Here is a 10,870-nt window from a genome sequence, read left to right on the forward strand (position 1 = left end):
TGGTGGCGGACCACTTGTGCGAGGGGGGCCATGTAGATGTTGAACAACGTCGGGCTGAGGGATGAGCCCTGGGGGATGCCGCAGATGATGTCGGTGGCTTCGGATCGGAAGGGTGGGAGGCGGACTCTCTGGGTTCTGCCTGAGAGGAAGGAGGTGGTCCAGTCAAGGGCCTTCTCTTGGATTTCGGCTTCTAGGAGGTGTGTCTTTAGAGTGTGATGGCAGACCGTGTCGAAGGCGGCTGACAGGTCTAGGAGGATGAGGGCTTATGTTTCGCCGTTGTCTAGTTGGCGCCTGATGTCGTCTGTGGCGGCGATGAGGGCTGTCTCGGTGCTGTGCTTGCATCTGAATCCAGACTAGGACAGGTCCAAGATGTTGTTGTCTTCCAGGTGGCGGGCCAATTGCATGTTGACGATTTTCTCAATGACCTTTGCCGGGAACGGGAGCAGGGAGATGGGCCGGAAGTTTTTGAGATCCTTGGGGTCCGCTTTGGGCTTCTTGAGGAGGGCGTTGATTTCGGCGTTCTTCCAGCTTTCCAGGAATGTCGCTGTTTCGAAGGAGATGTTGATGACCTTCCGTAGTTGGGGTGCGATGGCTGCGTCTGCTTTGTTGAATATGTGGTGTGAGCACGGGTCTGACGGAGAACCTGAGTGGATCGAGTTCATGACCTTGCGTGTCTCGTCGTCATTGATGTTGGACCAGCAGGTCAGGCGGTTGGCGCTGGTGTTGTTCACAGGGTAGGTGGAGTCTGGCGTAGTAGGGGTGGTCGTGGTGTTGAAGCTGTTGTGGATGTCAGCAATCTTGCGGTGGAAGAAGATTGCTAGTGAGTCGTACAGTTCTTGTGAGGGCGGGATGTTGTTGGCGTTGGCGCTGGGGTTGGAGAGTTCCTTTACGATGATAAAGAGCTCGTTTGCTATTGTGTGCATTGTTGTCCAAGCGGTCTTTGAAGGAGGATCACTTGGCTAGTCTGATGAAGTGGTGATGTCTGCCATTGGCGTCCTTGTGGGCTGCATGGTTGTCCGGTGTGCGTTCATGGAGCCATATCTTCTCCAGTTTCCGGCATGCGCGTTTGGAGGTCTGGAGCTCGTCGGTGAACCAGGTGGCTCTCATGCCGGCGTGGCTGTTAGAGGGTTTCTTGAGCGGGGCGAAGGTGTTGGCGCAGTCGTCAATCCACTGACCAAGGTTGCGGGCTGCGGCGTTTGGGTTGGTGGGGTCGGTGGGTGGGTTCTGGGCGAGGGAGGGGCCTTCAAATTAAGTGTCAATAAGCACTGTCGGAGGCTTTTCAATATCTTCAGATCAGCCATGCCATTGATTCGGCCCTCCCCAAGGATACCCCCCCCACGGACTACTCACCGCTAGAAGACAGACTATTGCTAGACCCAATGGACCGTAAGGCTATTTCCCTCACGTATAAAAAGTAGATCAATAACCGAACCGACCCAATGCTGAAACTACGGTCGAGCAGGGAGGTTGACTTGGGGGAGTTGGCCGACGAGGACTGGATAGAGGCACTGGCCTCTCCCCAAGAGGTGGTGATTCAAAATGCGACTTCGCCTGGTCCAGCTCAAGATTCTCCACAGGGTATACTTTGAAGCCACACTGTTATTCAGGATAGGTAGGAGGCCTGACCCACTCTACCTCCGGCACTGTAACCAGACTGGCACATTCATACACATCCTTTGGGAATGCCCCCATATACAACAATACTGGAAAGACGTCACCCAACAGCTAGTCAGGACTTGTGACAAATCCATACAACCTCTCCCTCACTGTCTCCTTAATATCTGGGAAGCATCTGACCTCTCACAGGCGGAGTGATCGTGGGCTACAATGGGTTGGAGCATAGCAAAACGGAATATCACCCAGAAGTGGGGGTGGATACTGCACCGCACTTACGTGACTGGGCAAAAGACATGGTCTATGCCATGATTGCCGAAAAAACTGTGTATAAAGGGAGAGGGTGCCCACGAAAATGGGATCATAAGTGGGGGCGCTGGAACAAATATAGGGGTGAGATCTGCTTTTTGCCTACAGTGGAAGTGAGGAGGGAGAGACAATCATTGTTGAGGGGGGAGGATGACAGGTTGATGGCCCCGCCCCTGGCAGCCGAGGATAGTACGTTATTACATGTGACCCATTAGCGTGTTCTCTTCCTGTTTTGACCCGAGCACACAATTGTAACCATCATGTTAATTGTAATAGCGCTAAAGACTGTAGTTCTATGTGACCCTGAAGATCTGAAGGTCGTGATATAATGCTGAAACCTTGTGTAACTGTGCCAAAGACGCCTGTACAATTTTTTTTATTGCTGCAGTTTGTTCGCAATAAAAACGTTAAAAAAAAACTTGCTGCACAAGTTAGGCCTCAAATATGCTATGCTCTACCCTGCATGGTTACGTATAGAAGTCAATGGGAAACCTTGCTTTTTCAACACCGACAGACGTTTGCAAACAGTTTGCAGGGATTACATCCTCCTCCAAGCGGAATACCCCTGAGTGCTCTTGCTCCCCAACCCCTTCAACACAGCCCCCCCTGTCTGTTGCTGGCTTCACCTGCAACCTATAGTCATTAATGGCTGGCGCCTTGACTGAATACAATCATTGTACTAGATTCTTGCTGGCTTTGAGCCACTGATGATACAAACTCTCACTGTTGGTATTTCACTTGTGATCCTATTCTTTACTTTCAGGTTTCATGCAGACGATGCCAACCGAGGTGTTGCATCCCTCCAGAGGTGTACACCAAAGTGTTGTATATGGGGTTGTTTATTTTTATGTTTATTGTTCTTGGGATTCGCTGGATGTTTTACCGTCTCGTGTGAGTGGGTGTCAGGAATTAGGCTAGTGTCTCTTCAATTAGTCGTGGGACAAGAATCAGAGTGTGCACAAAACATCCAATGATTAATCATTGGAGAATTGGATGGAATTAAGGAGTTGATGCATACTCTAAGATGGCTTCCGTTTTAAGATAAAAGCCTAATGCCCCTTGAAGAACTCTCTGAGGTCTGTTCTTTGAATCAACAGTGATGCCTCTTGTTAATAGCTCTGATCAGGAGTGGCGTCTCCTTGCTGCGCAGCTCTTTTCTTCGTTTCTGCTCCAGGAGACTTTTGAGAGCAGCATTTCCTTCAAAGCCCTGGTCTCCAGGCCCATCGGAATGAATGGCAATTACCGAATCGGTAAATACCGATTCGGTAATTACCGAATCTTAACGATTCAGTAATTTTTACTGAATTTTTTGCTACATAGCATTTACCGATTCTAAAATACCGAATCGCTTAAAATTTGGTATTTTAGAATCGGTAAATACTATTTACCTACATCTAGCCCTTAATTCTTTATTTCATTTATGAGTACTACATTTTATATTTTACTTTATAGGTATCGACTGTATCCTGTCTGTACAGAGGAACGAAATTCGTTGTGTAAGGTTGTGTTAATTGCAACTTTACTTCACCAACTTTTCACTTGCTTTTTTTAATGAAGTAGCAATAATTGTTCTAGATATGTCCTGAAGAAATCCAAGGACTACCGGTCCAGCAGGCTGAAACATGTCGACCAGATTTTGATAGCAGCCAATATATTTTTTAAGCTGCTTTTGCTCTGTTTTTAATAAGGATTACAAGGGATATACTAATAACAATTGTCTTCTCCCTTCTAAATCATTTTTAGTTTCACTTTCACGCACTGCACTTAAATTCTTTCACCCACTATTTGTGATGATGATTAACTAAGAGCTTGTCTCTTTTTGTTGTCCTTTCTTCGTGACCTGGTTGAGATACAATCCACCACAAACTCCCTCTATGATCAAGAGGCAGAGTGGATGGTAGGAAGGATACCAAAATGATGAAACTAATCAGTTGGGTGATTGATGGGAATCCGATCTCTCTGTAGGGTTCTTTTGCACTGTTCACTGGCTCATTGCAGTACTCTTCTTTGTTGTATGGTATTTTTGGTCCTCTACCCATTTAGTAGACCACCGGATTTAGTTGTTGTTTTAGATAGTATTTATAGGGGAATTAATCTGTGATAGGTCTTTAAATATCTCTAGGACCCTCTAGGATTTGTTTGTCTTTCAAAGCCAATCCTCCCCCCTGCAATATGTGTAAGTCACCCCTATGGCAGGCCTACCGAGCCCTGCGGCTGTATGCTACAAATTTAATGGGTAGAACATGTATTTTGCATGCCTTAACAGTAAAAACGTGAAACTGTCATTTTATTGTGCAAATGTATGGTTGCTCCATTGGCGAGTGCAGGGTTACGAGCTGACCCCTCAACTCTGCTAACTATTTAATGGTGCAACCAACGTTGATACTCCCAGGTATCAAACAACTCATTATAATAAGCAAGACTGGATTCTCTAGTCGAAATACATTCAACATGTTGTGGTGTGCAACTTTTACAGAGTTGCCATTTTGTTGCTTTTAGTCTCCTGTGCCCTTAACGGTTGCACAGGGGGTCTGTCCTGGAGAAAGCTTTCTGCCCGCGTAGGGAGACATGCTAATGACTTCCAGGAAAGGAGACAATAGAAGCCCTATTTGGAGAGAGGTGTTACCTCCCTCATGCATGAAACCACGTAGGTGTTGGCCGAAAAGGTGAGCTTCGTAAGAAGAATCTGCCTTTGAAGGGCATATGGGAAACACTTGGGAAGGAGCTGCTCTATTATCTAGGTAGACAGGAAGGCACTAGGAGCAGGGAAAGAGAAACCAGTTGCCAAACTGGTTTTCTAAGGGCTTGTAGCCCCCTTGGTAGCTACACCTTGGGGTTGAGCTAGGGACCTCTGCATGCCAGGGGAGGGGTTCTGCCATGTTGGAAATGGGAAGAACAGTGCATCTTGGGATAGCCAGATGCAACACTTCACACGAAGTGGTCATGGGGAGGGGAGGAAACCTGGTAGCCCATTGGCTAGCAACAGCATCCTACCCTGAAAGCATTTTGTGACCATAAAAGGGCCCCCTGGCACCTCAAACTCAGATCTTGACTAGATTGAAGAAGGACCCAGGAAGAACTGCCCTGCTGCACCGAGGAACCAGCAAAGAAAGGCTGCACTGGCATGGACTGTGCCTGCTGAACCTGGTGGCTAGCAAAGGAGAAGGGACTGTGCCTGCTGTGTCCTGCTTTGTCCTGCTCATGGAAAAGCCATCTCCAGAGCCCAGCCACAGCAAGTGACTCCCAATGTCAGTTGGCCAAACTCCTATTTGCGGCACAGGATTACAACAGCTGAAGAAACCTGCTGGGGCGAGTTGGTAGCCCAAATCTTCAAGCACCCGTTTCTCCTAACCGTGCAGCACCAGAGACCAGGACCCAATGCTCAAAGTTGGCACTCAAGTCTGCTGGACCCGGGACAGTCATCAGAGTAGAGTCTGGTCACCCAGAAGACACGTTATTGCCCAAGAAAGGATCTGACTGTAACAGCAATACCGGGCAACTGTTAGCTCAGTGGCAACTGGACTTCTACCAGGACCGAGAGGACTTTGAGGGACATCGGACTCTAAGGCTAGCACTGCCTCACCAAGTACGTGGATTGAGGAGTAGCCGCAAGAAGGCACCCGTCGACCGTGTCATATCAATAGCATCCTCAAGCATCTTCAGCATCTGTATTCCTTGTTTCAGGACAACTTCCATAGGAACCTATAGTAAAGGAAAAAAAATGCCTGGAACTGACTGCAGACTGCTTCTACCTTCAAGGTAACTGTTTCTGTGGAACTTACTGCCCCCACCCCCCCCCGACTGGCTCCCTACCAGAGTTGGTCACTTAAAGTAATTCTAAGTAACAGATTGACACTTGCCCAAAGTTTTTCTCAAAAATGTTTCCAAGTGTCAAAGCTGTTGAATTTGCCAGTGCTTGTTCGCAGTTAAATGAAAAGTTAATATTTGCTATATTTTGTAAATTCTCTATCTCCGGAACCAGTTAGTGGACTTTTTCAATGTGGTGTATAAAATTACATAAAAATACAATCAATTATTATAAATTTGTGTCAGATTTCTTGAGTGTGTCTCGTGTATTTCTTCTTCAATTGTTTTGGTGCTGTATAAATGCTTAACACGTGTTCCTTTGTGTAGCCTTTGGTGCTCAGAGCACAGTTACCCATTGTTGAGCAGAAGGCTTGACAAACGTAACCTATTGGTCCTGAAGGGGTTTGATAAGTGTATTACTGGGTAAGGTCACACAACCACACAATAAACCCCATTGCTTCACACATCCCCATTCTTTAAATGATTAAAGAGAATGGTTCCAGATAGCTTTATCTCTGTAACTCATAGTACCATTAGTCCATGATTCTCTGCATACACTTAAGACTCTTTAAAAAAAAAAAAATTTTAAAGAGAGAGAAAAAAAATATCCCCTTTTGAAGCAGTAAACACCGGTAATAATGCTGCTGGGCAAATTTCCTTATTTAATTTAGTCCAGTATTAGAAAAGTGAAATGGACCACAAACCCTAGAAGGTTTTCCTTGATTTGATTAATTCCTGAATTTTTCATATATAATTCATAGTCAAAATTATATGGAGAGGAGCAATAGATGTCAAACAATCAATATAAATAAAAACAATTTTCATATATTGGTATTGTAATCTCATTATGCTAAACACAATATTTATAATAATAATAATAATATAATCATACGTTCTTATATAGCGCCTTTCACCGTAAGGTCTCAAGGCGCTTGCTTTGGGAACCCGTCCTAGCCTTTCCCTGCGAGATTACCCCTACTGGGAATCCCCAAGGTGAAGACCAGGCATCCTATCGCGGTGGGGCCGTAGTGGAGATTAAGCAAGCTATTGCCCAGAGTTGCAGAGTGTGAACCCACGGTTCGAGTAGGCGCCGAGGCGAGAATTATCGAGTCCGTGGACATTTTGCGCTCAAGGCCCTGCCGCGTCGGGGATTGAACCCTGGTCCCGGGTCTGACCTCTGCATCATGGACTGCCTCCTCTAACCGGTGAGCCACACTTCTCCACTGTTCTCCATTTGATTGTCTAAAGTTTTCCCAATAGGCCAGCTTAAACGTCGCCAAATTTCTTAAATAACTTCTTATGCTCCTATCACATTTTCACTGCCATTATGTTTTTTTCTAGAGCAAAATATTTCCTAAACTAGTTTGTTCTCCAATCCACTCAGACAGTGCATCACCAAAATCCTAAACAACAAAACCAGGTATTTTGCAGTTTTCCTGGTTTCTTATAACCCCTTTTCCTTTACTTCCAGACTAGTTTTGCCATTCTGTTTTGCTCTTCAACATTTGAGGAAGTAATTATTTCCAGGTCTCAAAAATATTCCATCATGAAGGCTCAGTAGTCAAGTCAATTGAGCTTTATTTCGATTTAGAATATAAATCATAAAAAGGGAACAGCAATCATAAAACAGTACATTTCGTTTACAATGGATTCAATATGTACAAATAAAAAGAACAAACATATAAGTTCTTGTCAGTATAAAACTCGGTTAAAAAAATAGTACTATTAATCTATGTTAAAAATACGAGCCTACTCATGTGGCTTCTCAGCTTAAAATTTTAAAACTTGATTAATACTTTTAAAAGTTCGCTAAAAGTTCAATAGTTGACTCGTCATTAATTAACAGATGATTAGCTTAAAGACACTCTGTGTCTAACCGTGCATTTCAAAAAGTTCGCGACGAGATAAGTTGTCCTCTCTCCTTCCATCTGCTGCAGGTATAGAAATGCTAAGCGGCATTGTCTATGTCCAGTTTGTTTTAATAGTGGGACCAACCACTTTTTTCTGATGTCATGGAAATATTTGTAGAAGAGAATTGTGTGCATCGTTGATTGTAAGGAGATATCATCACACGGACACGGCTGGAGGACTTTGGCCCAGTTATTTCTGTTTGGGAATGAAACCAATCGGTGAAATAAATTCAGCCTGAACCTTACCAGAAGATATCTCTCGTAGCCTGAGGTGTTAAATGTAAGGTATGGCTGAATGGAGGCAGTCATTTGTATTTGTAGGATATGTGCGACTGAAGGTTTCGTTGCCTCCTTCGCTAGTCTCAGTTCCTCTAGATGGGATAAGCATTTCATTTTTAGTGCCTTTCTGGGAACTTCAGACATTGAGAGGGGGTCATGATAGTACTTCACCCATCCTAGGTCGTACAAAGACTTCTTGATATAGGACAGCCACCTAGAGTTATGGGCCTTTTCCAGTGCAAGGCAGTCTGTAAGAATAGACTGGGTGAATGTCGCTTTGTCGGACCTCTAGATTCTATGCCATAGCAGTATTGGTTCGACTTTTGCTAAGTCATTGACATGTGGCAAACCCAACTCTATGTGGCAAGCCATGGTGCCCGTGCTCCTCGGGACCGCGAGAAGGTACTTCAGGAAGGAGTTTTCCACTTTCTGGATTTCAAATAGCGGCACATACCCCCAGAGCCCGGCTCCATAGAGGGCCACGGATAGACATTTGGCTTTGTAAATCTTGAGTAATTCACAGGGAGGTCTCTTGCCTAGCTTTCTAGAGAAATTAACTAGAGCTGCTGTGGTTCTTAGAAAAAATAATTTTCTAGTTTCTACGGCTATGTTCCATGCCAATTTGTTGTCTATCGCTACGCCCAGGTACGAGTAGCTTTGTGTCGTCTCTAGTTTTTGCCCATATAAATGGATGTCCTTCATTTTTCGTTTGTGGCCTGTGCCTGCCCTCATGACAAAAGTTTTACTAGTGGTAATTTTCATGCCGAGCCCTGCCATGAAGGCCGAATATCTGTCCACGCTCTTCTGTAATTCTAGGGGGGTGCGGGCTAGGATGACAGCATCATCCACATAGATGAGCGCTGGTATTGGCCGGCCATTCACCATAGGAAGGTCGTGGGCTCCCCTAATCGTCGCCTCCTCCAGGCCGTTAGTATAAAGAGTGAAGAGAAGGGGAGCCAGGACACATCCTTGCCTAACTCCCGACACATCCTTGCCTAACTCCCTAGTAGTCACTTATAGAATTAAAACTCACCAAAATTCCAATAATAGCTGTAAAATATGTGTCAACTCCTCACTATTACTGTATAGTTAGTAAAGGACTGCATTGTAAATTTTGCGCAATCCTCAGATAATCCTTTTCAGTTTCTAAGCATAATCTTGTCACCCCTACAAATATTAGTATAGTGTGCTGAATTCTATGATTACTTTTGGACCAATCAAAGTGTCTTTTTAAAACCCTGACTAAATAATCCACTCTCTACAGAGGTATAATCAGAAAGGGTTATAATTCCCCTAGCTAACCCCGAAAATTGAGCCTCAATGTCACCCTCTTTTCACCCATTCGGGACACACAGATTTATTCATTCCGATTGCAGAGGAAAGTCTGAACCAACACTTCAATGCTTGCAAATAAAATATTCCAGGTCAATTCTATAGTCCTCATGCAATACTTCTATTTCATATCTTTCCAAATTGCCGCAACATGGTTTAGCTTGAAATCTCCAGTGTCTAGAATCAAATTATTCTGATATATACTTTTTATCTTGCACCTGTGTCTTGAAAGGAGTTCAAGATTGCCAAATTACCCCACTCCCTAAATCAAGAGTAATTTTAAAAAACTGATATTCTAAGTCTGCTACAGCCAGTTCTGTTGACGAATCATTAGGTGGACTGATGGACATGTATCTGAATCTCCCTAAAATAGATCACTTTTCCAATCAACTTTAGTAGTGATTTATGTCAGTCTCCCATTGTTGCCTCTGCATATTCTTTCAACATATTTTTCGAATACCTGCTATTTATTCCAAACACCAAGGGCCGGAGTACACATTGTGCCCCGGGGGCACAATATGAATATGTGTATGCTTTTTGCAACCCCGGGCCACTATGGTATAACAGAAGGACACCTGTGCAGCCCCATCTGTAATACTGATAGCTCTGGCACACATGTAATACCAGTGCTATCTTCAAAGGGCGCTCACTCATTTGCATGGGAGCTTAGGCACATGAAAATGAGGGAATTATATTTATTTTTACAGGCAATTATGTATAATGAAAAATAGACACACATTGAAATTAAACCTTATTAACTTCCAGCCCAAGATCACCTCTTCGAAGTTGGGGATAATTAGTTTTGCGTGGTAGCCATGGGGGCTTTTGGTGCAAAACAAAATTAACTTGTGGTAAATTACTTGGCTAGAGTACAATAAGAGGCCTTGTGCACTCGAATAAAGTTGCATGCTGAGAGCTGAAACTCCAACTCTGGCTGCCAGTCACAGACCGAGAGCCTGAAAGACTATACTGGTAGCCAGTCACAGACCGAGAGCCTCAAAGACTATACTGGTAGCCAGTCACAGGCAGAGAGCCTGAAAGCCTATATTAGAGGCCAGTCACCCACCGAGAGCCTGAAGCCTATACTGGCTGCCAGTCACAGACAGAGAGCCTGAAAGCCTATACTGGCTGCCAGTCACAGACCGAGAACAAAAAACCCCTACACTAGCTGCCAGTCACAGTCCAAGAGCCTGAAAGCCTATACTGGCTGCCAGTCAAAGACCGAGAGCCTAAAAGCCTATATTAGAGGCCAGTCACCCACCGAGAGCCTGAAGCCTATACTGGCTGCCAGTCACAGACAGAGAGCCTGAAAGCCTATACTGGCTGCCAGTCACAGACCGAGAGCCTAAAAGCCTATATTGGCAGTCAGTCACAGACCGAGAACAAAAAACCCCTACACTAGCTGCCAGTCACAGTCCAAGAGCCTGAAAGCCTATACTGGCTGCCAGTCAAAGACCGAGAGCCTAAAAGCCTATATTAGAGGCCAGTCACCCACCGAGAGCCTGAAGCCTATACTGGCTGCCAGTCACAGACAGAGAGCCTGAAAGCCTATACTGGCTGCCAGTCACAGACCGAGAGCCTAAAAGCCTATATTGGCAGTCAGTCACAGACCGAGAACA

This window comes from Lissotriton vulgaris, chromosome 2_1, assembly GCF_964263255.1.
Source record: "Lissotriton vulgaris chromosome 2_1, aLisVul1.2, whole genome shotgun sequence".
NCBI classification, from domain to species: domain Eukaryota; kingdom Metazoa; phylum Chordata; class Amphibia; order Caudata; family Salamandridae; genus Lissotriton; species Lissotriton vulgaris.